At 52.6% G+C, this 25032-nt stretch overlaps 1 protein-coding gene across 5 annotated transcripts in view; it reads right to left on the reverse strand.

The window, feature by feature from the left end:
* LOC306650872 (uncharacterized protein) overlaps window positions 1-25032 on the reverse strand; it is a 380281-nt gene that overhangs the window by 244771 nt on the left and 110478 nt on the right. The gene's annotated exons all lie outside the window — the stretch shown is intronic.

Here is a 25032-nt window from a genome sequence, read left to right on the forward strand (position 1 = left end):
AAGGACATGGTGCTGGGTTCTTACAGCACAGTACCATGGACCTGGTGCTGGGGTTCTTATAACAGAGTACCAAGGACATGGTCCTGGGTTCTTATAACAGAGTACCAAGGACCTGGTGCTGGGTTCTTATACCAGAGTACCATGGACCTGGTGATGGGGTTCTTACAGCAGAGTACCATGGACCTGGTGCTGGGGTTCTTACAGCAGAGTACCATGGACCTGGTGCTGGGGTTCTTACAGCAGAGTACCATGGACCTGGTGCTGGGGTTCTTACAGCACAGTACCATGGACCTGGTGCTGGGGTTCTTACAGCACAGTACCATGGACCTGGTACTGGGTTCTTATAGCACAGTACCAAGGACATGGTGCTGGGTTCTTATAGCACAGTACCATGGACCTGGTGCTGGGGTTTTTAGCACAGTACCATGGACCTGGTGCTGGGGTTCTTATAACAGAGTACCACGGACCTGGTGCTGGGGTTCTTATAACAGAGTACCACGGACCTGGTGCTGGAGTCCTTATAGCACAGTAAGATGGACCTGATGCTGGGGTTTTTAGCACAGTACCATGGATGTGGTGCTGGGGTTCTTACAGCAGAGTACCACGGCCCTGGTGCCTTAAGCAACATGCATTTATTTCTAACAGTTCAGGAGGCCGTAAGTCCAGTATCAAGGCGTTGGTTAAATTCGCTTCCAGTAAGGGCCCACTTCCTGGCTTGCAGTACCATCTTTTCCCTGGAGAGAGACAGAGATGGAGATAGAGAGAGAGAGACGAGAGAGAGAGAGAGAGAGAGAGAGAGAGAGGGAGCCCAGACCTTTGGAAGAATCTATCCAAATACTTCCCTCATCTCCAAACACCAGCAGGTGGAAGGTTAGGGCTCCCACAGGAACTGGGGACGGGGACACACTTCGGTCCTCTGTGTCCCTGGTTTCCCACTGGAAATCAGGATCTTGGGAACGAGAGGGAGACGTCGGTCCTTAATCGGCACCTGAGAGACGTCGGTGACAGAGACCTCAACTCCCCGTGCAGAGAAGGCGCCCCGGAACTGGAGCGGGGAAGCAGACCTGCCGCTTTCCTACAGGAGACTCTACAGCGAGGAGGGGTGGGCTCAGGAGGACAGAGCGGGCACGGAGCCCGGGAAAAGCGGAAAGCGTGATGGGAAAAGAGACACTTCCTGGGGGACGGAAAACTCTTCCACGTAGGGTGGGAATGGAGAGAGAGGAAGCGGACAGACGGGAAAAGAGGACACTGAGAGGGACACTCTGCAGACAGAAGGAAAGAAAAGAGCAAGAACACAGGAGGCCGAGGTGAAGAAGCGCCCAGGGGCAAGGAAGCTCAGGAGGCAGCGCGGAGACCGCGGGCTGGAAGTCCTGAAGGCTGAGGCAGAGGGGAGACAGCGGTGGCCACGCGTCCATGTCAGAGCAGAGGGAGGGGAGACTCCAGATGGAGCCTTGGGGTCTTCAGGGAAAAGGGGTCAGGTGGCGCTAATGCAGACAACTAAAGTGCTGCTCAGACCAAAGTGAAGCAAACGCAGCCAGAGCCACCCCGGTGGGACATCACAGGGCCCGTCACAGACTTCCGACATCCACAGAATGTCTCAGCATCCGAACAGAGGAATTCTATCAAGAGTGGAGATGAACCAACCTAGATGCCCTTCCGACAGATGAACGGATAAAGAAACTGTGGTGCATACACACAAGGGAATATTATTCAGCCATAAAGAAGGATGATATGATGGCATTTGCAGAAAAGTGGGATGGAGCTGGAGAATATCGTGCTAAGTGAGATAAGCCAATCCCCAAAAACCAAAGGCCGAATGTGTACCCTGATAAGTGGATGATGACATATAATGGGGGTGGGGGGTCACAGAAGAATGGAGGAACTTTAGATTGCGTAGAGGGAAATGAAAGATGGTGGACTGAGACAGACCTCGTGACCCTATGCACCGATGGTGTGAATCTGCATGGTGCACAACCCAGAAACGAAATGATGGACCCCACTTGTGTACAGTGGATCACAACGCAGCCTGCAAAACACAACGGCGCTGAGCTCCGGCTGCGTGATCGGAATCAGCACGGGCTCCCCTGGCCCAGCGACGTGCGTCATGACTGCTGGGCATTCCCACCTCTCAGGCCGCTGGCTGCTGGTCACTGACAGACACCGTGGCTTCCCCAGAGTCTGCTGGTGGTCACCGACGGCCTGTGCAAGGTCCCTGAGGCTTCCCACAGCTCGTGCTCAGAAGAGAGAAGCCTCCGTACGGAAGCTCAGGCTCGAGCTCCACCGGTGTCTTCCTCAGCAGGAGTCGTGTGAGGTCACTTCCTCCCCAGCTGCGAGCGTTCAGAGAAGCGCAGCGTGCTGTGCACCTCGGGGGAACCATCGACTCCACGGCAGCCCACCGCCCCAGCTGCAGATCAGCAAGGGCAGAGCACCAGAGGGGACTCGGCCCTTCCTCACTGTGGAAAGCCTCCCTAGGAAGACTGCACTTTCTTATATTTATTTTTAGTCGACAGTGGACCTTTATCTTCCTCATGCATCTATTTATTTATTTCCACGCGGTGCCGAGGATGGAACCCAGGGCCTCAGTCATGCCAGGCAAGCACTCTGCCTCTGAGCCAGGGCCCCAGCCCCGGAAGACGGACCTTCTGACCGACCTTCACTTCTGCGGCACTGCCCTGATTACAAGGGCTTTACCTGTATTCAGTCACTTCCGTATTTACCTTTTTAAGGGAAGGAAGGAAATTTGGGAGTTGGCACAGATGGCTGCAGATTTTAGTGATCCTGTTAACAGACCGTCACGTGCTGCTTAGGGACGGGCATGAGCTCCGAGAGCTGCGTCTTCGGCCAGGTCTGTCCTTGAGCGGCTGGCACGCGGTGGACTCGCTGAGACCTACGTGGTACAGGCCACTGGCCCACGAGGACCCCTAGCGGAGTCAACTCGAAATGTATGAGGCCATAATGTAGCACCCTGGTTTACACTGAAGGTGTTTTTTAGGGGGGCAGGTACCAGGGATTGACCTCAGGGGCACTCGACCCCTGGGCCACCTCCCCAGCCCTATTTTGTATTTTATTTAGAGACAGGGTCTCACTGAGTTGCTTAGGGCCTCTCTTCAGCTGAGGCTGACTTTGAACTCACGATCCTCCTGCCTCAGCCTCCCGAGCTGCTGGGATTCCAAGCGAGTGCCACTGCGCCCGGCTTACCCTAAAGGCATTTTTGACAACTAAAAAGAAATCCACTCTAAAATAATAAGAGTTCCTCCTGGGCCTGGACGCATCCCTCAGCGGCAGCTCTAATCTGTCAAATGGCTGGCTGCACACCCCAGCCAAGACGTGGGCCTGTCACAGAGTCACGTACCATCCCTGCCGCGGATTCTGTGCCACGCACGTTACGTGTGCTACGCTGCTTCGCAGCACCGCGGGCACCTGGGTACTGTGCTGAGTGGCCGCGTCACGTTGACTGTGAGGTCACTCGGTGGCAGGAGCAGGTCGGCCCCATTGTGACCTAACAGGACACTGTGATGTGCGTGGTCTGCTCTTGACCCTCAGTCTCGTCACTGGGAGGCGCGGGAGTCGGTGGGGGCCTGGGGGAGAGCATGGACGAGTTCGGTCAGGACACGGCTCTGGACAACATACACAGCAGCACCAGACTCTTCATCCCTCGGAGGCAGCCGGCGATCGCGGCCGTGACGCGTTCTTAAGGGCGGACACCCGGCCGAGGCCATGGGAGGACAGGTGGAGGGGACGCGGCCCCGGAGCCGGCCCCGCGGGCACACTCAGGTAGGTCAGTCTCTGACGGTAGGACGCACGAGGCCCGGGCAGCAGGCGAATGACTTCCTTACGGCAGGGGGACAGGTTTACCCAGCTCTCTGCCTCAGGAGTTCCTCCGACGTCCCCTCGTCAACATTCAGGCTCTCTGCCCAACAGACGAGCAAGAAAAGCACCCAGAGGATTCACTTTGGAACCTTGGAAGTCGACAGAAGACATTTTGCCTTGTTTTACTAAGGTGTGATTTTCGTGAACCATTTTAGAATTTTTTTTTTTAATCAAGATCAATGACGATACTTGAGTGATGGAAGGTTTATTTTGAATCGAACAATGTAACTGGGGTAAAGAGAACACGACCCGGAGCGGTCTTGCTCCAAGAGGAGTCTGGAAGTTGATGACTGTATTCGGTCATCAGCGTGGCCAGACGTGGATGTTCGAATGGAGCGTCTCACAGGGATCTACCTAAGCACCAAGGTATTTGCTAAACGCACATTTCTAGATACACGTATCACGTACTCAGACCCGGGCCCGATGCTGTTAGTCGATATATCTGCTCAAAACAAACTTGTGGCCGGGCCCAGTGGCATGCACCTGTAATCCCTGCAGCTCAGGAGGCTGAGGCAGGAGGATCGCGAGTTCAAAGCCAGCCTCAGCCGAAGGGAGGCCCTAAGCAACTCAGGGAGACCCTGTCTCTAAATAAAATAGAAAATAGGGCTGGGGAGGGGGCTCAGGGGTCGAGTGCCCCTGAGTTCAATCCCCAGTACCCCCCAAAAACTAAAAGCAGACTTCTGAACAGTCAATTTCTCAGTCGAAAATGCACCCTGCTGCCCCGCTCTATGAGGGTCAGACACGAAACCCGGCGGGCATTTCACAGGCCCTGGTCTTCACAAGGGTCTCTCCAACTGTGTCCGCCCTGAGAGGCCAAAGGGAGCTGAGGACGCAGGCTTCCACCAGGGCCGCAAGTGCAGTGACCCTCTCCCGGCCGGCACAGCAGCAGAGTGGTGATTCAGAGGCCCACCGAGGCTGCAGGGCGGGGAGTGGTTGACGGGAGGCAGGTTGCGAGGCGCAGCTTTGAGTCCAGCCTCTGCCGCGCTCAGGGCTGGCCCACGGTGGACGTGGGTCTCTGGGTCAGCCTCCTAGCTCAGCCTCTTCTTGTCACGGACCCTCCTCTGAGCGCCGAGCCAGTGGCCTGCACACCCCCTTCTCCTTCCAGGTTTAACTCAAAGACGACCCTCAAGCTGAGCGGCTCGCTGCCCTCGGCCCATTCTGCACGGGTAGCAGTGCGCACGCTCGCTGCAGCTGCTCTCTCCCAAGGTGCCCGTGATGCGGTGTGTCACCCTCCTTTCTGCCAGTTAGGGCTGACGCTGAGTACGGTTCTAGGAAGCCCACGTGGCGCCCACGTCGCTGAAGAAACGCTTTGGGAAACGTCTGCCCTGGGTTTCGTTCCCCCAGACTCTTCTTCACAAGGACTCCACACTCACTTCCACTCGGGCTGTGCCGAGCGTGCTGCCGTCTGCTCCCCGGTGGGTCTCCTGAGCGCCGCAGCTCAGGAGCACAAGGCTGACCGCGGCACGGAAGGCCAGGAGCTCTACACGGGTCCGGGGGTGACGCCTGTTACTTACTGACCACTCCGTCACCTCCACGTGCGCAGGTGCGGAGCGACTCTGCTGTTTGGAGTGCAACTGGAGTTTTAAGACATAAGTCAGATCCCACCATCTCACCCACACCACGAGCGATCACGTCCCCTGGTGTCCTGCAGAAACGCCCGAGCTGTGACCCAGGCTGAATGCCATGCCCGCCAGCCGCTCCCATTCCACAGGTTCTTACCCTGGCTCTTGCCGAGACAGCCTGGAGAGTTCGGGCATCTCCTGCACAGACACGGTCCACTGGGGTGTTGGAAGGAGCGGCGAGCACCCAAAAAGTCTTAAGAACAGACGCCTTAGTGTGAGAAATTCCAGGGACACACCTGTCACTAAAACAGACCTGATTCTACTCGTCCTCATGTTTGGATTACGGAACTTCTAAGAAGAAGACGAGTGCAGGATTTCTTCAAGTCCTAGAAATGGGTCCTAAAACCACATGAAACAAGGTTTCCTGAGAACTTGGGTTCCCAGGGGGTCTCCTAGTGGCTGCCCTAGGGGGAGATGACAGGGGAGGCACAGATGGGAGGAGAGAGGGGCTCCTGTGGACTGCAGGTGACAAGAACACTGGGCTGAACCTTCCCACACCTGCTGGGTCTGCTGGGAGGAGGGACCACCCCATGCCCCATCCCATGCATGCCAAGAGGGATGGACTGAAGCAGAAGAGCTTTCAAGGGGATGGCCAGGTGCAGCTGAAAGGAGAAGGGGGCAGGGGGCCCAGGTGCAGCTGAAAGGAGAACGGGTGGGGGGGGCCCAGGTGAAGCTGAAAGGTGAAGGGGGCAGGGGGCCCAGGTGCAGCTGAAAGGAGAAGGGGTGGGGGGGGGGCCCAGGTGCAGCTGAAAGGAGAAGGGGGCAGGGGGCCCAGGTGCAGCTGAAAGGAGAAGGGGGCAGGGGCCCAAGTGCAGCTGAAAGGAGAAGGGGTGGGGGGGGCCCAGGTGCAGCTGAAAGGAGAAGGGGGCAGGGGGCCCAGGTGCAGCTGAAAGGAGAAGGGGTGGGGGGGGGCCCAGGTGAAGCTGAAAGGAGAAGGGGGCAGGGGGCCCAGGTGCAGCTGAAAGGAGAAGGGGTGGGGGGGGGCCCAAGTGCAGCTGAAAGGAGAAGGGGGGGGGGGGGGGGGCCCAGGTGCAGCTGAAAGGAGAAGGGGGCAGGGGGCCAGGTGCAGCTGAAAGGAGAAGGGGGCAAGGGCCCAAGTGCAGCTGAAAGGAGAAGGGGTTGGGGGGGGGGCCCAGGTGCAGCTGAAAGGAGAAGGGGGCAGGGGCCCAGGTGCACCTGAAAGGAGAAGGGGGCAGGGGCCCAGGTGCAGCTGAAAGGAGAAGGGGGTGGGGGGGGCTCAGGTGCAGCTGAAAGGAGAAGGGGGCAGGGGCCCAGGTGCAGCTGAAAGGAGAAGGGGGCAGGGGCCCAGGTGCAGCTGAAAGAAGAAGGGGCAGGGGGCCCAGGTGCAGCTGAAAGGAGAAGGGGCAGGGGGCCCCAGGTGCAGCTGAAAGGAGAAGGGGGCAGGGGCCCAGGTGCAGCTGAAAGAAGAAGGGGCAGGGGGCCCAGGTGCAGCTGAAAGGAGAAGGGGCAGGGCCAGGTGCAGCTTAAAGGAGAAGGGGGCAGGGGGCCCAGGTGCAGCTGAAAGGAGAAGGGGGCAGGGGCCTAGGTGCAGCTGAAAGAAGAAGGGGCAGGGGGCCCAGGTGCAGCTCAAAGGAGAAGGGGCAGGGCCAGGTGCAGCTGAAAGGAGAAGGGGGCGGGGGGCCCCAGGTGCAGCTGAAAGGAGAAGGGGGCAGGGGGGGCCCAGGTGCAGCTGAAAGGAGAAGGGGGCAGGGCCAGGTGCAGCTGAAAGGAGAAGGGGGCAGGGGGCCCAGGTGCAGCTGAAAGGAGAAGGGGGCAGGGGCCCAAGTGCAGCTGAAAGGAGAAGGGGGTGGGGGGGGGGCTCAGGTGCAGCTGAAAGGAGAAGGGGGCAGGGGGCCAGGTGCAGCTGAAAGGAGAAGGGGGCAGGGGCCCAAGTGCAGCTGAAAGGAGAAGGGGTTGGGGGGGGCCCAGGTGCAGCTGAAAGGAGAAGGGGGCAGGGGCCCAGGTGCACCTGAAAGGAGAAGGGGGCAGGGGCCCAGGTGCAGCTGAAAGGAGAAGGGGGGGGGGGGGGCTCAGGTGCAGCTGAAAGGAGAAGGGGGCAGGGGCCCAGGTGCAGCTGAAAGGAGAAGGGGGCAGGGGCCCAGGTGCAGCTGAAAGAAGAAGGGGCAGGGGGCCCAGGTGCAGCTGAAAGGAGAAGGGGCAGGGGGCCCCAGGTGCAGCTGAAAGGAGAAGGGGGCAGGGGCCCAGGTGCAGCTGAAAGAAGAAGGGGCAGGGGGCCCAGGTGCAGCTGAAAGGAGAAGGGGCAGGGCCAGGTGCAGCTTAAAGGAGAAGGGGGCAGGGGGCCCAGGTGCAGCTGAAAGGAGAAGGGGGCAGGGGCCTAGGTGCAGCTGAAAGAAGAAGGGGCAGGGGGCCCAGGTGCAGCTCAAAGGAGAAGGGGCAGGGCCAGGTGCAGCTGAAAGGAGAAGGGGGCGGGGGGCCCCAGGTGCAGCTGAAAGGAGAAGGGGGCAGGGGGGGCCCAGGTGCAGCTGAAAGGAGAAGGGGGCAGGGCCAGGTGCAGCTGAAAGGAGAAGGGGGCAGGGGGCCCAGGTGCAGCTGAAAGGAGAAGGGGGCAGGGGCCCAAGTGCAGCTGAAAGGAGAAGGGGGTGGGGGGGGCTCAGGTGCAGCTGAAAGGAGAAGGGGGCAGGGGGCCAGGTGCAGCTGAAAGGAGAAGGGGGCAGGGGGCCCAGGTGCAGCTCAAAGGAGAAGGGGGCAGAGGGCCCAGGTGTAGCTGAAAGGAGAAGGGGGCAGGGGGCCCAGGTGCAGCTGAAAGGAGAAGGGGCAGGGGGCCCAGGTGCAGCTGAAAGGAGAAGGGGGCAGGGGGCCCAGGTGCAGCTGAAAGGAGAAGGGGGCAGGGGGGGGCTCAGGTGCAGCTGAAAGGAGAAGGGGGCAGGGGGCCCAGGCGCAGGTAAAAGGAGAAGGGGGCACCCAGACATGAGCCGCTGCAGAGTCTCCCCCTCCCTGGCTGAAGGAGGCAGGGAGGTCGGGGTTCACCAGGAGCCCCAAATCTCCCAGCACCGAGGCTCCGGAGTGTCTGTCTGTGCTGCCGCCTTGCAGGAATCCAGGAGCGCAGGCCTGGCTGGTGCCTCAGGACAGTGGAATCTGAGCTGCCAGGGTCCCTCACTGTCACTGCAGGGGATGGGTCCACACCTGCTGTGAGCCATGGGCTGCTGCTGCTATGGCCGCCCCCAGAGCACCTCCCTGGCCCTGGAGGAGGCTCTGGCACCAGCTGACGGCCGTAAGGAAAGGAGGGAACCCGGGGTGCCGATTTCCTGCCTGCACTGCCCGCTGCAGAGCCGGACAAGTCCAGGGCCACCCTCAGAGAGCACACAAGCTCTGCCCACTGATGCTCCCTCGCCAAACCCCACGCTCCAGGAGATGCGTCTGCGGGATCACAGTCCCTGCTACAGAGACCGGCTGCTCTCTCCCTGGAAGCAAGAAAAGCTGCCTGGCCCTCCGACCCCGGCAGGGCCGCCAGGTTCAGCCCGTGAGACGGCGCACCATCCAGTAAATCCAGGTTTCAAACACACAAGGAACAGCTGGTCACGTGGCACCTTCCACGGCACCTTCGGGACATGCTCCTAACTTTTTAAAAAGCCACCCACTGCTGATAAACCTGGTCAGTGCAGATCTCTCCGGCCGCACCACGTCCTGTGCGGAGACTCCATCCCAGGAGGACACTGTGTTCACGCGTCAGAGCTCTGTGAACAGGAGGCTGTGGGCCACCAGGAGCGGGGAGTCCCTGGAGAGGCTAGGGGCTCATGGGTCTAACGGAACCCACTACCTGGGGACTCGGAGAGCTGCAAGGTGCCCCCTGGGGCTGCCAGAGCTCCAGAAAGTAACAGCGCCCACTCGGCGCCCGCCTCCCGCATCCTGAGGCAGCTCTCTTCAGGGGCGAACTCTAACCCCAGCCCAGGAGGGGCTGCACACACTGAGAGGAGGCTGTACCTGCCTCCATTTCCCAGCAGGAAAAGGAGGATCCCGGAGCGCAGCAGCGAATCCTCGCTCAGGCCGGAGAACGTTACGGTTCCAACGTCCCCTGCGCCATGTGCTTCTTGACCAGCTGAGGAAAAGCAGGACTCCTTCGTTCCTCAGCCAGGACAGAGACTCGCGGAAGCCACAGGACGAGCTCAGAAGGAAAGCCCCCTTCACGACAGAGAAGAGGGCCAGGCCCAGGAGGAGACCCCACAGGTACAGGAGCTGGATGCTCCCCTGGCTCCGACCAGGTGCGGTCAGTGCCCTGTTCACCCCAGGGACTCCACTACCACGGTCAGGCAGCCCCCTGTGGCTCTCCACGGTCTTCAGCTGTTGACCCTAATCATCGTGTGGGGACATGCATTCATTTTTAGCCTGTTTCCCAGAAGGTGTGGAATCCCCCAGCCAACAAAGGCCGGGGAGGAGCCATTCTGAACGGCACAGGGAAGCGTGGCGGGTGGGGATGGGGCAGGAAGTCTCTCACACAACAGGGCGCACGCTGGGCACGTGCACTGTGCCGGCCTAAATCTAAAGACCGAACACGGACTCTCACCTAGGACTCACGCGGCCCGGCAACGGCAGAGCTTTGCAGGGAGAAGTGCAGACCACGCTCGCCGGGCTTACTCGACCAGGTTGAGGCCAAGAGAAGGTCACATGGGAAATGTGGAAAGCACACTCCCTGGTCACAGTGACTAACAGCAGGGGTGGTATCTGTCCAAGGCTGAAGGACAGCGGCCGGGCAGAAGTCCCTGTGGAAGGTTCCTCGTAGGAGCTGGGGCAGCCTCTGTGTAAGCTTGTGCTTCCGGAAGAATCTTCCATGCCAACAAGTGTGTCGGGCAAGCATGCAGGAGAACCTGCCTTCAGAACGTCCAGGTGTATGGACTTTTTGTTTGGACAGGGGTGACGTCAGTGACTCCATTTTTATTCCGACCAAAGGGCAAGGAAACTGGTGTCATTCTTTTCTCTTTATCCATCGGTCAACACACATGAGAACCTTTTAATAATGTTCGAGGCTTGTCTGTGCTTTTAAAATGCACTGCGGTACTACGAGAGCGTGGGCAGCCTGTTCAAAGTTTCTGAGCGTTTTCGGAAGAGGAGGAGCGCTCTTCCTTCGGGACTCGGAAGCCCTCGAGGATGAGGAGCCGAGAACCACAAGTGGATGCTAGGTCAGGTCCTTCCCAAGGGTTGGGGGAAGGGTCCTGAGCGGGAGCAGCATGGGCCGTCTTGGAAGAGAACATTCAGGATAGGAAACCAACGCACTCATGAAGAGCACTCGGGTCTTGGGTTCAAGTGTTAGCCACGGACTTTTGACCCGGCCGCGTGGACTAGAGATGGCTATTGAACCAGACAACGTGGACGATTTCTGGTTGCAACGTGTCTGATCCGCCGACCCCGCGGCACACAGGCTGCCTGAGAAGCAGAGCGCACCAAGGCCGGAAAACCGGGTGGAATCTAAAGCCAAACCCGTCCACTGAGACCTGTCCGCTGAATCACCGTTGGTGCTGAGACTGTGCTGCAACGAAGGATGTGCGTGGAAACCGATGGTTTTGAGAACGCTTTCTGCTCTCTTTTTTTGTCAAACTCATTTTTTTCTTTTTTTGCCGTGAATTTAAAAGCCATCGAATTCAAGTCGAACTCCACAAAGCACATGGTTAAAGTCCTTCGTTACGGCCACGCGTGCACAGACGCACGCTGAATTCTCCCCGCTCCCGACCCACGCCCAGGCCCACGGGGATTACCCGGGGATGCCTTTGAAACAGTCACGTTTGTTAAGAAGAGAAACGGGGCTGGGGTCGCGGCTTAAGGCTAGAGCGCGCGCCTAGCACGCGTCGGGCACTGGGTGCGATCCCCGGCACCACGTCAAAAACAAAGTCAGGCAATGTGTCCATCTATGACTAAAAACGTTTAGAAAATAGAAACGGGATGCAGAGAGGGTTTAATCCCATTTACCAAAATACAAAGTCCAGCAAATGTGAAGGTGAAATGAACTTACGGATGGGAGTCCTACCTTAGGAGTTGAGGATAAATGACTCGTATTTTCTTAAAGCCACCCGGAGGCATAAAAGTCAGTCACCCGTAACAGTGAGGCTGTTCATTTATGCAGCAAAACGCTCTCACCACGAGGTCTCGATGCTGTGCTTGCTTCCTCTAGGGCGCGGACCGGAGGCCTCGGACCCCTGAAGTCTGCCGACCTACGGCGACGTCAGGGGCCAGCATGCCAGCCCTGTCCTGCAAAGCGTTCCCCAGCTGGACGTCCCCGTTGCCCCGTGAGCGCAGGCTGCCCTCCCCGAGGGCTGTGGACAGGGGCGGCCCTGCTGTGCTTCACGGTGAGTCCCTTCCCTTGGGTTCTTCCTTGTAGATACACACGGCAGCAGGGGGTATGTCGGATCTCGTAGACACACAGGTTAGGGGTAACTCCTTCCACTTAGGACCCCAGAGCTGTGGGTGCACATGGTGGGGAGTTACACGGTCACGCAGTCACACATAAGGAGAGGCAAGTGATGTCAGATTCATCCCCCTGCCTTTCCTGTTCCCAACCCGCCCACCCTTCCCTCATTCTCCTTTGTCTAGTCCAGGGAACTTCTATCCTTTCCCTCCCTTAATGTGAGTTACCACCCACATAGCACAGAAAATATTTGACCTTTGGTTTTGGGGACTGGTCTATTTCCCTTAGCATGATAGTCTCCAGCTCCATCCATTTACTGGCAAATGGCATAACTTTATTCTTCTTTATGACTGAGTAATATTCCATTGTGTATATGTATCACATTTTCTTTATCCATTCATCTGCTAAAGGGCACCGAGGTTGGTTCCATAGTTTAGTTATTGTGAATTGAGCTGCTATAAACATGGATGTGGCTGTGTCACTGTAGGGTGCTGATTTTAAGTCCTTTGGGTATAAACCGAGGAGTGGGATAGCTGGGTCACATGGTGGTTCCATTCCAAGTCTTTGGAGGAATCTCCATACTGCTTTCCAGCAATGTAGCAGTGAACCTTTCTCCCTACATCCTTGCCAACATTTATTGTTGCTTGCATTCTTAATAACTGCCATTCTGACTGGAGTGAGATAAAATCTTAGATCAGTTTGATTTGCATTTCTCTAATTGCTAGAGATGTTGAACATTTTTTCATATATTTTTTGACTGTATTTCTTCTTCTGTGAAGTGTCTGTTTAGTTCCTTTGCCCATTTATTGATTGGGTTATTTGTGAGTTGTGTATTTGTGCGTGTGCATGTGTGTTAAGTTTTCTGAGTTCTTTGTGTAGCCTGGAGATTAATGCTCTGGGATGCTGACGGTAAAGATTTTCTCATCCTGTGGGCTCTGTTCACTTTCTTGGTTGTTTTCTTTGCTGAGAAGAAGCTTTTTAGTTTGATACAGTCCTATTTATGTTTTCAATTTTCTCTTTTTTAATTGTTCTATTTAGTCACACATGACAGAATGCATTCATTTGGATTCACTGTACACAAATGGAGTACAACTTCTCATTATTCATTCTTGATTCTACTTCTTGTGCTTTAGGAGTATTATCCAGGAAGTCGGTTCCTAAACCAGCATGGTAGAGAGCTGGGCCTTCTTTTTCTTCCAATAGGCGCAGGGTCTCTGGTCTAATGCCTAGGTTCTTGATCCACTGAGAGTTGAGTTTTGTGTAGAGGGAGAGAGAGGGGCTCAATTTCATTCTACTACAAATACATTTCCAGTTTTCTCAGCATCATTTATTGAAGAGGCTCTTTTCTCCAATGTATGTGTTTGGTGCCTTTGTCTAGCATAAAATAACCGTACTTATGTTGCTATGACTCTGTGTCTTCATTGTGTTCCACTGGCCTTCACACCTGCTCTTGTGCCCATACCATACTGTTTTGTTAACTGTAGTTCTGTAGTATAATCTGAGGCCTGGTGTTGTGAGGCCTCCTGCTTCCCTTTTCTCGCTGAGGATTGCTTTGACTACCCTGGGCCTCTCATTTTTCCAAATGAATTTCGTGACCACTTCTTCTATTTCTATTTCTATGAAGAAAGTGACTAGAATTCTCATAGGAATTGCATTAAATCTGTATGGCACTTTTGGTAGAATGGTCATTTTGGCAATATTAACTCTGCCCATCCAAGAACATGAGAGATCTTTCCATCTTCTAAGGTCTTTTTCGATGTTTTTCTTTCGTGTTCTGTAATTTTCATTGTAAAGGTCTTTCATCTCTTTTGTTAGACTGATTCCCAAATCAAGACCCAAAGCAGCAGAAGACAGGAAATAAAATCAGAGCTGACACTAACGACGTTCAAACCAGAACAAAAGAAAGACAAGAATCAGTGTAACAAAAAGTTGGCTCTTTGAAAAAATAAATAAAATTGACAAACCGTTAGCAATGCTATGAAGAGAAAGAGAGAGCAATCTCAGATCACTAAAATTCAAGATGAAAAAGGAAATACCCCCAGAGACATCACTGAAATAGAGATGATAATCAGAACTACTTTGAAAATCTGTATTCCAATAAAATTGGAAATCATGAAGATGTTGACAGATTTTCTAGACAGATGACCTATCCAAATTGAATCAGGAGGACATTAGGAAATTTAAGCACATCGATTTTGAGCAATGAATCTGAAGACAACATCAGAAGCTTACCAACTGAGAAAAGCCCAGGACCAGACAGACGATCTCAGCCGAGTTCTACCAGACCTTCAAAGAAGAACTTCACAGCAATATTCCTCAAATTCTTCCATGGGATTGAAAAGGAGGGAACCCCTCCACACTCAGTCTATGTCTAGTACCACCCTGACAGTCAGACCAGACAGAGACGCACGCCAAGGAAAGAAAACCTCAGACCAAGGTCCTTCATAAACCTCAGACCAATGTCCCTGATAAACCTTGGACCAAGGTCCCTGATAAACCTCAGACCAAGGTCCTTCATAAACCTCAGACCAAGGTCCTTCATAAACCTCAGACCAAGGTCCTTCATAAACCTCAGACCAAGGTCCTTCATAAACCTCAGACCAAGGTCCTTCATAAACCTCAGACCAATGTCCTTCATAAACCTCAGACCAAGGTCCTTCATAAACCTCAGACCAAGGTCCTTCATAAACCTCAGACCAAGGTCCTTCATAAACCTCAGACCAAGGTCCTTCATAAACCTCAGACCAAGGTCCTTCATAAACCTTAGAACAAGGTCCTTCATAAACCTCAGACCAAGGTCTTTCATAAACCTCAGACCAAGGTCCTTCATAAACCTCAGACCAAGGTCCTTCATAAACCTCAGACCAAGGTCTTTCATAAACCTCAGACCAAGGTCCCTGATAAACCTCAGACCAATGTCCCTGATAAACCTCAGACCAAGGTCCCTGATAAACCTCAGACCAATGTCCCTGATAAACCTCAGACCAAGGTCCTTCATAAACCTCAGACCAATGTCCTTCATAAACCTCAGACCAAGGTCCTTCATAAACCTCAGACCAATGTCCCTGATAAACCTCAGACCAATGTCCCTGATAAACCTCAGACCAAGGTCCTTCATAAACCTCAGATCAAGGTCCTTCATAAACCTCAGACCAAGGTCCTTCATAAACCTCAGATCAAGGTCCTTCATAAACCTCAGACCAAGGTCCTTCATAAACCTCAGACCAAGGTCCTTCATAAACCTCAGACCAATGTCCTTCATAAACCTCAGACCAATGTCCCTTATAAACCCCAGACCAATGTTCTTCATAAACCCCAGACCAATGTCCTTCATAAACACAGGTGCGACCATTCTTAATAAAAACACTGGCAGATCACGTACAGAAACAGATTAAAAGACAGTGCACCGTGACCGAGTGGGGTTCATCCCATGGACGCAAGGCCAGTTCAACATCCAGAAATCAATAAATGTGATTCATGACATCAGTAGACTTACAAACAAGAATCACATGATCCACTCAAAAGATGCACAGAAAGCATTTGAAAAGATATAAATGCCCCTTCATGCTCAAAACACTAGAAAAACGAGGGATGGTAGGAACAGACCTCCACATTGTAAAGGCTATCTGTGCTAAACCCATGGCCAACATCCCTCTAAATGGAGAAAAATTGAAAACATTCCCTCTAAAACCTGGAACGAGACAGGGATGCCGTCCTTCACCACTTCTATTCAACGTGGTCCTGGAGACTCTAGCCAGAGCATTTAGAGAGAAGAAAGGAAGGGCTAAGGAATAAGCCGATCTCTTGAATCTTTTGTCCACCCAGCTGCTGTCAGTCTGTCCCTCCACTTAGGATAAAAGGCTGCCTACTACAAAGGGATTTATCCCTACAGTCACGTAAGTGGTACGGAAGCAGATCTAGGGTGAAGCTGAGAAATCTGCAGCCCCGGCTTCACACCCACGGTTGAGGCAAATGACTACTCGCTTCAAAATTTGAGGGGGTGCTTCAAAGGTCACTCATTTGCCTAAAGAACATCTTAAAGCATTATTTAACATGCAAAGGAAAAAAGCATGCAATGGTCAAAATACTGCAAGGTTCACGCGGACAGGATCCAGGCTGACTTGAGTGAATCACACACACCTTCCACGGATCCTGCCCGCGGGCCCTGGTGATTTGCGCGATTCACCGAGCCATTTGCAGCCGTGATACGGGAGACGGTAAGGCGCTTGTTCTACAATCATTTATGATCCCCACGTGTCTTTGCTGCCAACCTGCCCCTGGCTGTCCTATTACTCTTCTGATCAGGCAGGGCAGGACAACCCAAGCACATTTTGGAGGTCATGAGAGTGGAAGATGAGCTCATGGGACACTTATTGAAACATTCACCCTGGATCTCAGTGATTTTTTTTTTCCTACACTTCAGAAACTGCTTGTCAGCTGTATTTATTTGTGTCCTATCACTCTTGTAACCCCTTACCAAAACAATGCAGGGAACAATACACCTGTTCACTTGCTGTGCTGGAAGCCCCAAGTCCAAACTCGGTCATCGGGTCTACCCTCTTTCTGGGGCTCTGGGGCAGGATCTGCATATCCGGCCTGCTCCAGCTCTGCAGGCTGTCCACGTCCTCTGGCCTGTGGTCTGACATTGTTCCAAGCTCCGTTTCCATCCTCATGTCTCCATCTCTGACTCTGACCCAATGTGAGGACCCTTGTTGGACACTGGGCCTCCCCGGACAGTCGAGGACCATTTCCCCATCTCAGGATTCATCAGCACATCTGCAGAACCTCTTTTGCCGTGGAGCTTAACACATCCACAGGTTCAGAGGACTAGGATGCGCGGACGTATTTGGGTGGGAGACTCTGTTCTGCCCGTGATGACGCCCTAGAGTGTGAATGGCTTCTGGGAAGTCTTTTATCACCACTTTGGTGACTCAGCCGAAGACATGACATGCAGGTGGCAGACCAGCAGACTCGTCTCCATATGCAAATGTCCTGTGGTTCTCAACAACTGTGTCTGATGTGCAACAGAAACAAGATTTGAAAGAGGGCAGAGGCAGAAGCTAGTGTGTGGAAATTTCTCCCAACCACACCAACAAAATCATATCTACAGAAGCAATCCACTAATATCTTTTCCTAAATTTGACACAATCCCTGACATTTAAATTACTTTGCTCTTAATCACTTCTGAAGACAAAAGAAACTATTCAAGGCTACCAATTATTTTTTAAACGTAACTAACCATTCTAGAAAATTAAATTTTTGTTCCATTCTCAAGATAGGTAATGACATTAGGAAATGGCATTGCGTCATAGAAAGAAGTCACGAGATGTAGGTAAAAACATTTTAAGGAGGGATGGTTGACACACTGCTTAAGAAATCAGGGGCTGGGAATTTATCTTGGTGACAGAGTGTTTGCACAAAATGCATGAGGTACTGAGTTCAATCCCTAGCACAAAACACAAGTTTAAATTAACAAAAAAAGAAAGAAAGAAAGAAAATAGAGGAAGAAAATAAAGAAAAATTGTTAGGCCCCTTTTTGCAGAGTTGTGGATATTGCTGGTATTTGTCAGGTTTTAAATTCTCGCATTTCATTGTGATTCTTTTCCACAATCTAAACAGTTGCATTTTTCTTACCTTGTTGTGTATGTTTGAGTTTATGATATATCTTATTGCAGGCGACATCTTACGAGTCTAGATCACCCAGGCCTGGATTTGAGTCTTTTACGCCACGTATTTACCCTCAGCAGAATTCCATTTGGAAACCACTGACCATGAATTTGGAGCTGCACTGCTAATGGTTTCTGGGCATCTGTTAAATCCTCCGTCTTGGGCCACGCCTAACTCACTCTCTGCATTTGGCTTCTGAATGTTCCAAACTGTGAGCAGCAAGTCTCTTGCTCCATGATTAGGATGAGTGTCTGATGTTTTATTTTCCTCTGCTCTTCTTACACCTCTCAGGAAAAGAAGCTTCGTGCATGTCAATTCCACTAGCATGAAAGTCAGGGTTGCTTTTAGAAGAAGATGAATATAATCATGTGCCTTTGCTTTTCCTGAATCAATGAGATTTTACTTTTCTCAGTTGTCCTCGATTTTGTTTCTGAGTTTGAGAGATTTTGAGTTATGATAGTTACAACGTCAGGCTGCCAAAATTACTCACTGCTCATCCCGATCCCGTCTCCCTTTGCCGTCTTCCATTGGATGATCCGCCCAACCCCCCATTGACTACCTCGGCCCTGGGCTGCCTCTGCCCATCACTCATGCCCTATGATGCCTACGGTAAATGTACGACATACTGATAAGGTCCTGCACAGGCAGGCCTAGTTACACGGCTGTGTTTCATTGCATTTCACAGATGCTGCATTTCTTACAGACTGAAGGTTGGCGGCAGCCCCGTACGGAACGCGTGTCTATTGGCATCACTTCTTCCAACATCTCAGATGTTATCATTTTTTGCCAATAAAGTCTATTTAAACGAAGGTATGGACAGTGTTTTCAATGCACAATGCTAATGCGCTCTTAACACGCTACCGACTGAGCTACATCCCCAGCCCTTAAACGTAACCTTTATGTGCATCGGAAGATGAGTGAAGTCTGTGAGTCTCTGTTGGGCTCTTCTCTTTACTCCAGGGGTGTGGAGCAACACCTGTGATCTCTGAGGTCCGCCTGTAACGATCATTTGCATTACAGTAATGTGATGTCGTTCCCGCCAAGTCCTCGCTTAGAGTCCTGAACGGATCCTCTCCTAGTCTGTTTCCCTAGGACACAGGCAACACCCACACCTTCGTGCCCTGCGAGGCTCGACCACCCAGCGTGCAGAAGAACACTGCCCGTGGCCCTCCGGACTCCTCTGTCCTCCGAGTGCCGTCCAGATGGCTCTAAGCACCTGGCACGGTGGGTCCAGTGTTTGATTCCTAACTGCGGCTAAACGAGGTGCCCCTGGGCTTCTGGAGAGGTACGGCCATCTGCTTTCAGACCTCGTTTCTTTCGGTCCCATTTCCACTTTACCTGGCTATGATGACCTTCCTGACCTTGGTGCTCATTTTATGCACGTTTAATTTATCCTCCCCATCATCGTTTCTTCCGAATCAACGCTTCTTTTCTCCCCTTTGTCCACAGGTGAAGCTTCAGTGAGGTTATGCCACCCAGAGCCACTGGGGGAGCAGAAGTAAGACCCAGACCCAAGGCCCACCAGCCCACGAGGTGCCAAAGACAGGACCCCGAGGGAGTTTCCCTCCTCACTGTCCCCCCTCGCCCTCCAGGGTGACAGAGCTGGCTGGAACCACTTTTTGTTCTGCCGACGTCCCTGGGACTGACGCTTCTTTACACCCGAGGCTCACGTACGTAGGCGCCTTCGTATAGGTGAAGCCTGACCGTGGAAGTCAACTGCCATTTAAAGTTCCCGTGGGAAATCCTGGCTATAAAATACCCAATTTAAAGACGATTAATAAAGGCAGAATGATTGCCACTTCTAGCCCCGTAGTATCTACAGATCCTGAGTATGAACGTGACATGCTTTCCTGGAGACGAGGCCTCCGTTCCGCCTACCGTCTTGGAGGTCTTGCGGCCACCAGTAGCAAGGTGACACCCGCGTGTCCGGGACCTGTGTGACTCAAGGTGTGGCCTCCTGGACCTTCCCCCAGGGGTCCCTGTCATTGCCAGATCCCACCGGTGCTTGCTCAGGCTGGTGTCCCTCCTCAGGCTGTCTCCCCACGCCAAGGTGACCTGTCACCGTGCACACGCTTCCTGGCGCATTGTCGATACGTCCCAAACCGGAGCAACTCACCGGGGCGGCGAAGACACTGAAGAGTCAAGAGTCCAGACCCTTCTCCATGTCCCAGTCCCTTCTTGTTGGACGGTCCCCAAATTTCGATCCGTGTCCGTTCCTCATGTTCACAAAGTGCCGGAAGTTGGCATCGTGGCCTTCTCCAGTCAGATGGAATCTGTTTCTGCCAGGCCTGGGGCAGAGAGGTGGTGAACCTGCAGTGGAGACGGTGCGTGATGTCCACTGACGGACGGCTAAGACAGACTTCTAGGGAGGGGCTTCACGTCCCACCCAGCGAGGACAGGGGCCACCAACCAACCCCAGGCCCCATCGGATGTGAGGACGTGACCCGGCCCCAGAGTGTGACCACAGAAGATCGGAACAGAGCTGACAGATGCCTCTCCTCGTGGACGGGCAAAGAGAGCAAGGACAGGGTAGAGGGGACGCCGTTCTCCCGCAGGGTCCGGGATTGCCCGGTGGTCAGTGGGTCACGTTTTCTGCTGTTCACATATGCAAGTCATTAAAATCCATCAGAAAATGTCAAGAGGGGCGGGGATATTTCCGGAATCAAAAAGCACGGTTAAAAATAACCTGGAGTCTCCGCTGTTATAAAAGCAGGCCCAAAACAAACTAAATAACCCATAAATTCACATCCCAGAGTCAACCAGGGACATACAAGAAGGAAGACTGGCCAAACTGGCTGGAGGGCCAGCGCAAGGGCCTTTGAGATGCACACGATCATCAACTCTGAAGAGATCTGGACGTGGAAGAAAAGGAAGAAATCAGGCCAACTTCAAAACTTAAAAAGAAAAGTAATAGCTTTGCCTATTTATAAATAAATGATTCCCATTGGCAAAACTGAAGAGACGCATTTTTCATTTAGAAAATGTCGGCCTGTTCTTGGATAACACCGCTGACCACAGAGTAACACAATGACCAAAAAAACAGTTTCTATGACTCATCTTTAAAACGACTTGAAACGCACGTTGGAACTCCCACGTCTCTCTGGCTACTTTCTACTCTGCCACCCAGGTGAGTGATCTCCTGCAGCATCTCCACCTGAAACTTCCCGAGGCTCAGACCTACCCAGGAAGAGGCCTTCCTTCCACGGCCTTCCATGGAAGGGAAACCAAAGTCATCTGAGGAGCTTCAGGGCGAACAGATGATGTGCATATAGAAATTTTATCACCGCGGTCCCCAAATCCAAATCAACTGTGCCTGGGCTTCGATTAAAACATTTATTTTATTTATTCCTCAACTAAACCGTTCCTCAGAGGAAGAGCGTGACATCCTGGCCACCATTTCACAGCCGTTCCAATTACGACGGCACAGCTGCTGGCCATTTGGAATGAACTCCGCCGCTGTCGATTCCATTTCTGCCGTCCTAGTGTGTCCTCTGATGCTTTTCCCCGAAGTATGGAATTTTTCCAACAGACTTTCAGCGACATTGACAGGATATTATTTCAAATATACACTGATCCACTCATTTGATAAAGGTCCCAGTATTGCTGGGATCAAAAACTTTCCCATTTTTTTCCCCCAACAATTTGGCATGTTAGGAGAACTTTATTAAAAAGTGTTTAGATGTATCTGCGTTTACTGAGCATTTATGATATAACTCTGTGAGAAGCTGGCAAAACCAAGAAGGAGCATCATTTCAAGAATTAAACAAGGGTCACCTTCTGGTATTACATACTAAAAATATTCCACTGCAGAGTGTACTGGTTGATTTTTCATTTATAGGGACCAAAATACCTGAACAAGAACAACTCAGAGGAGGAAAAACGCGTTTTGGCTTCAGGATTCAAAGGGTCAGGCTAGGCTTGGTTGCCTCCAAGGCAAAAGCATCATGGCGGAAGGGCAAGCCGGAGGACAACTTCTGAGCTCCTGGCAGCCAGGAAGTACAGAGGAGGAGAATGGGGCCAGTGACAGAGTCCCCACAGGCACAACTCCAGTGATAAATGTCCTCCAGCCACTTTCCGCCTGCTTACAGTTACTACCCAGTGGTCCATTCAAATAAATCCAGCAAATGGATTAATCCAGCAAATGGATTAATCCAGTGGGGCATCCACTGCCTGCATGCCCCACCTCTAAACCTTGTTGCCCTGAGGACCATGCTTCCAACACGTGAGCTTTGAGTGGCGGACTTTCCAGACCCTGACCACAACACAAAGGCACGACACTGGCCCGACGCACGGCCATCGCCAGAGACCTCCGAGCAGGCACCGCGGTGCTGGCTGTCGACGTACCGCTTGTTGAGCATCCTCCGAGCTGCCCTGCAGTGGAATGGGGCCTCACTCTCCTCCGGCTGCACCCTTTACGCTCACGTTCTTCCTCCCCCACAGGAACGAGCTCGCGGGACTGGGAAGGGATTTGCACCAGGAAGCGTCACCTTGCGGAGACTCCCCGCTCCGGAACGACTATGTCTTTGTGCCGGGGTCCAGTCCCAGCAGCAGTCGGGGGTCCGAGGTGGATGCGAGGCGTCGGCGCGGTGGAGAAACAGCAGACGGAGACACCAAGCGTTCTAGGCTGGATCTTTACTGTTCGCGGAGTCTTTTTGTATGTTCTTTCTTTGGTATTGATGACATCATTTCATGGCTGATACAAGGAGACGTTAAGTGGAAAATCTTCAAGGGTATAATTAATGATCTGATTCAAGAAGCATGTTCACTGTATGATAGCTTAAATAAAAACACCCCGTACCCAGCAAGGCAGAGGGTGCTGTGCTCCGTTCAGTTTTAATTTCCCTGAAAGAAGACGTCCTTAAGTTTCTGTAGAAGTCACCCCTTCCAAGAAGGCTAATGTTAGATATGCACAGTGGAATGTTTTTGTTATTACTAACAGAGAACAGAGGAATCAGCTCATAGTTACCATTTATTCTATTTCATGTACTCAATGGGGGACCTAAACTCTAACTAGACACGGAAGAATACAAATTGTACTTATGATTAACCTATGTATTTTTTATTAAGTGGGAAAAATATCCTTAAACTCAATCACAAATACTAAGAAAGCAATGAAGACCAAACACCGCATCAAAGCTCAGAGGAATACACTCTCACATACCTATACATAACTTTTGGAGAATTTGCAGACTAAAGAAATCACAGGCTCCTTACAAATTTGAGCAAATCATAATTGCTTATTTATGATTTCTTCTCAGTATTAATGTTAAACTTTATTGTACGTTATTTTGTGTCCCAGTACCATGAAATCTCCCCAGTATTCTCTATGATCTGAGGATATATTGAATCTAAGGATATATTGATGATCAGTATTAAAAGCAAGTGCACATGGAGACATGCCACGCCTAGGGCCCCCAAGAGGGAGAATGATCTTTCAACAGAACCGCGTCAAGCGTCGGATCCTCTATTCCACAAAACCTGCGTCAAGAGTTGGAGTGGTAGGGAAGAGATGCGGCACCTTTGTACTGGTCCAAATTCCTCCTGATTTTCCTGTGCCCTGAAGCTCCTGTCGATCACAGAGCCGTCCTTCCTGCGAATTCGATGCCCAGAGAAGCTCCCCGTGGTTACCAACCCTGCCTGCAAGATCTGGGAGCCACTGGGAATCATTCGCCAATCGATAATGCCACTCGGACATGTCACCACAAATAGAAAAGGGCTTCTCTGCCCACGCATGTGGTAGTTATCTCAACTTCTCCACGCGTCCATGCATGGTAGACTGAAAACCCAAGTCCAAGGCCACAGCGGCGCCGTGCAGGAAAGGCACACTCAGCCCACAGAAACAGGCTGCGGCAGATTCAGCAGGGGACGCTCCAAGTTTGAGGACGGCCATCAGGGCGAGACTTGTGGCTCCGGCCTCTGAGCATCTCCCGTAGTGGGGTGTTGACGTTACAATGGCAATTTTAAGAGATGGTACATTACACGGGAGAAGTAAGCTGGGAAGTCAGTGAAATGGGCAGAGTCACCAAAAAATGAGAAGCAAGGTTCTCTCAGTTAAAGAGAGGAGAAAATGAATCTCAGCAAACGCCCTGCCATTCTGATTCTGGGAAAAAAACTGTTTTCTTTTTGTTTTTGTTTTAGAACTCTGAGTCCTAATCACCCTGAATATAAGCCTGTAAGGTTATATGCTATATCTACCTGCCTGTTTTTACCAAGACACAAAAGAGGAAGCTGCTGTTGGGGAGAAAGCAAGGACATTATTTTTTTTTTCCTTATTCTCCCGTTCTTATTTTGGATTAGCTTTTGGATATCAGAGAAACTATCTGACCTTAGACATTTGGGGCCTGGCTTATTTCACTTAGCATGCTAGGCTCCAGTTCCATCCATGTAGCAAATGCCATAAAGTCGTTCTTCGTGGCTGAGTAATACTCCGTCGTGTCTATACAGCACATTTTCTTTATCCATTCATCTGTTAAAGGGCACCAAGTTTGGCGCCACAGCTTAGCTACTGTGAATTGTGCTGCTGTAAGGTGAAAGACCTCCACAGTGAAAACTACAGAAGGAACCCTCAGTAGATGGAAAGCCCTCCCACGTTCTCGGTAGGCAGAATCCATGTCAAAATGGCGATACCACCAAAAGTGCCATCCAGAGATCAATGCGATTCCCATCCAAATTCCAGTGCTGTTCTTCACAGAAACAGAAAAAGCAATCGTGAAATTCATGTCGACAAATAAGAGGCCCAGAATAGCCAAAGCAATCCTGACTGAGAAAAGTGAAGCAGGAGGCAGCACAGTGCCAGGCCTCAGCTTATACCACAGGGTTATTGTACCAAAACGGCTGGAACCGGCCCCAGAACAGGCAGCCAGCACTTTGTTTTGGGGGGAGAGGGCAGGATCAGGGATTGAAACCAGGGGCGCTTAACCACCAAGCCACACCCCCACCCTTCTTGTATTTTATTTAGAGACAGGGTCTTGCTGAGTTGCTTAGGACTCGCTGAGTTGGTAAGCCCAGCTTTGAACTCGTGATCCTCCGGCCTCAGCCTCCTGAGCCGCCAGGATGACAGGCGTGTGCCGCCGCGGCTGGCTCATCCATCGCTCTTGCTGGAAGACTTCCCGTGACAGGCGTCTTTTGGTCCCTTTGTTTCACTGGTGAAGAAGTTACCGGGAGCGTGAGTTGCCTCCTGCAGGAGGCGTAGCGAGGGCACGGCCTCAAGAACAGCGACCTCGGTTCACCGTCCCGTCTGACTAAACAGGGACTCACGAGAGGAAGCGCTGGGGCGTCAAGCACGCGCAGCGAAGGCTGTCAGAGGTGCGCACCGGGCTCACTGTTCCCTGCCGCTCGGGCCCCCTCTCCGCACGTCAGAGTGAGGTGGAGACGGAAGCGTGAGCCTGGAGGTCACCCGCGAATCCGCCGGCCTGCAGCCTCCGCCGTTGACCAGTGGTGAGATGCGTTCCCTCGTCTCCTGTAGCGCTCGCTGGGGGGACTGGACTCCATGAGCCAGAGGATTCTTAAAGCAGGCTC

Source organism: Sciurus vulgaris (assembly GCF_902686455.1).
Source record: "Sciurus vulgaris genome assembly, chromosome: X".
NCBI classification, from domain to species: Eukaryota; Metazoa; Chordata; class Mammalia; order Rodentia; family Sciuridae; genus Sciurus; species Sciurus vulgaris.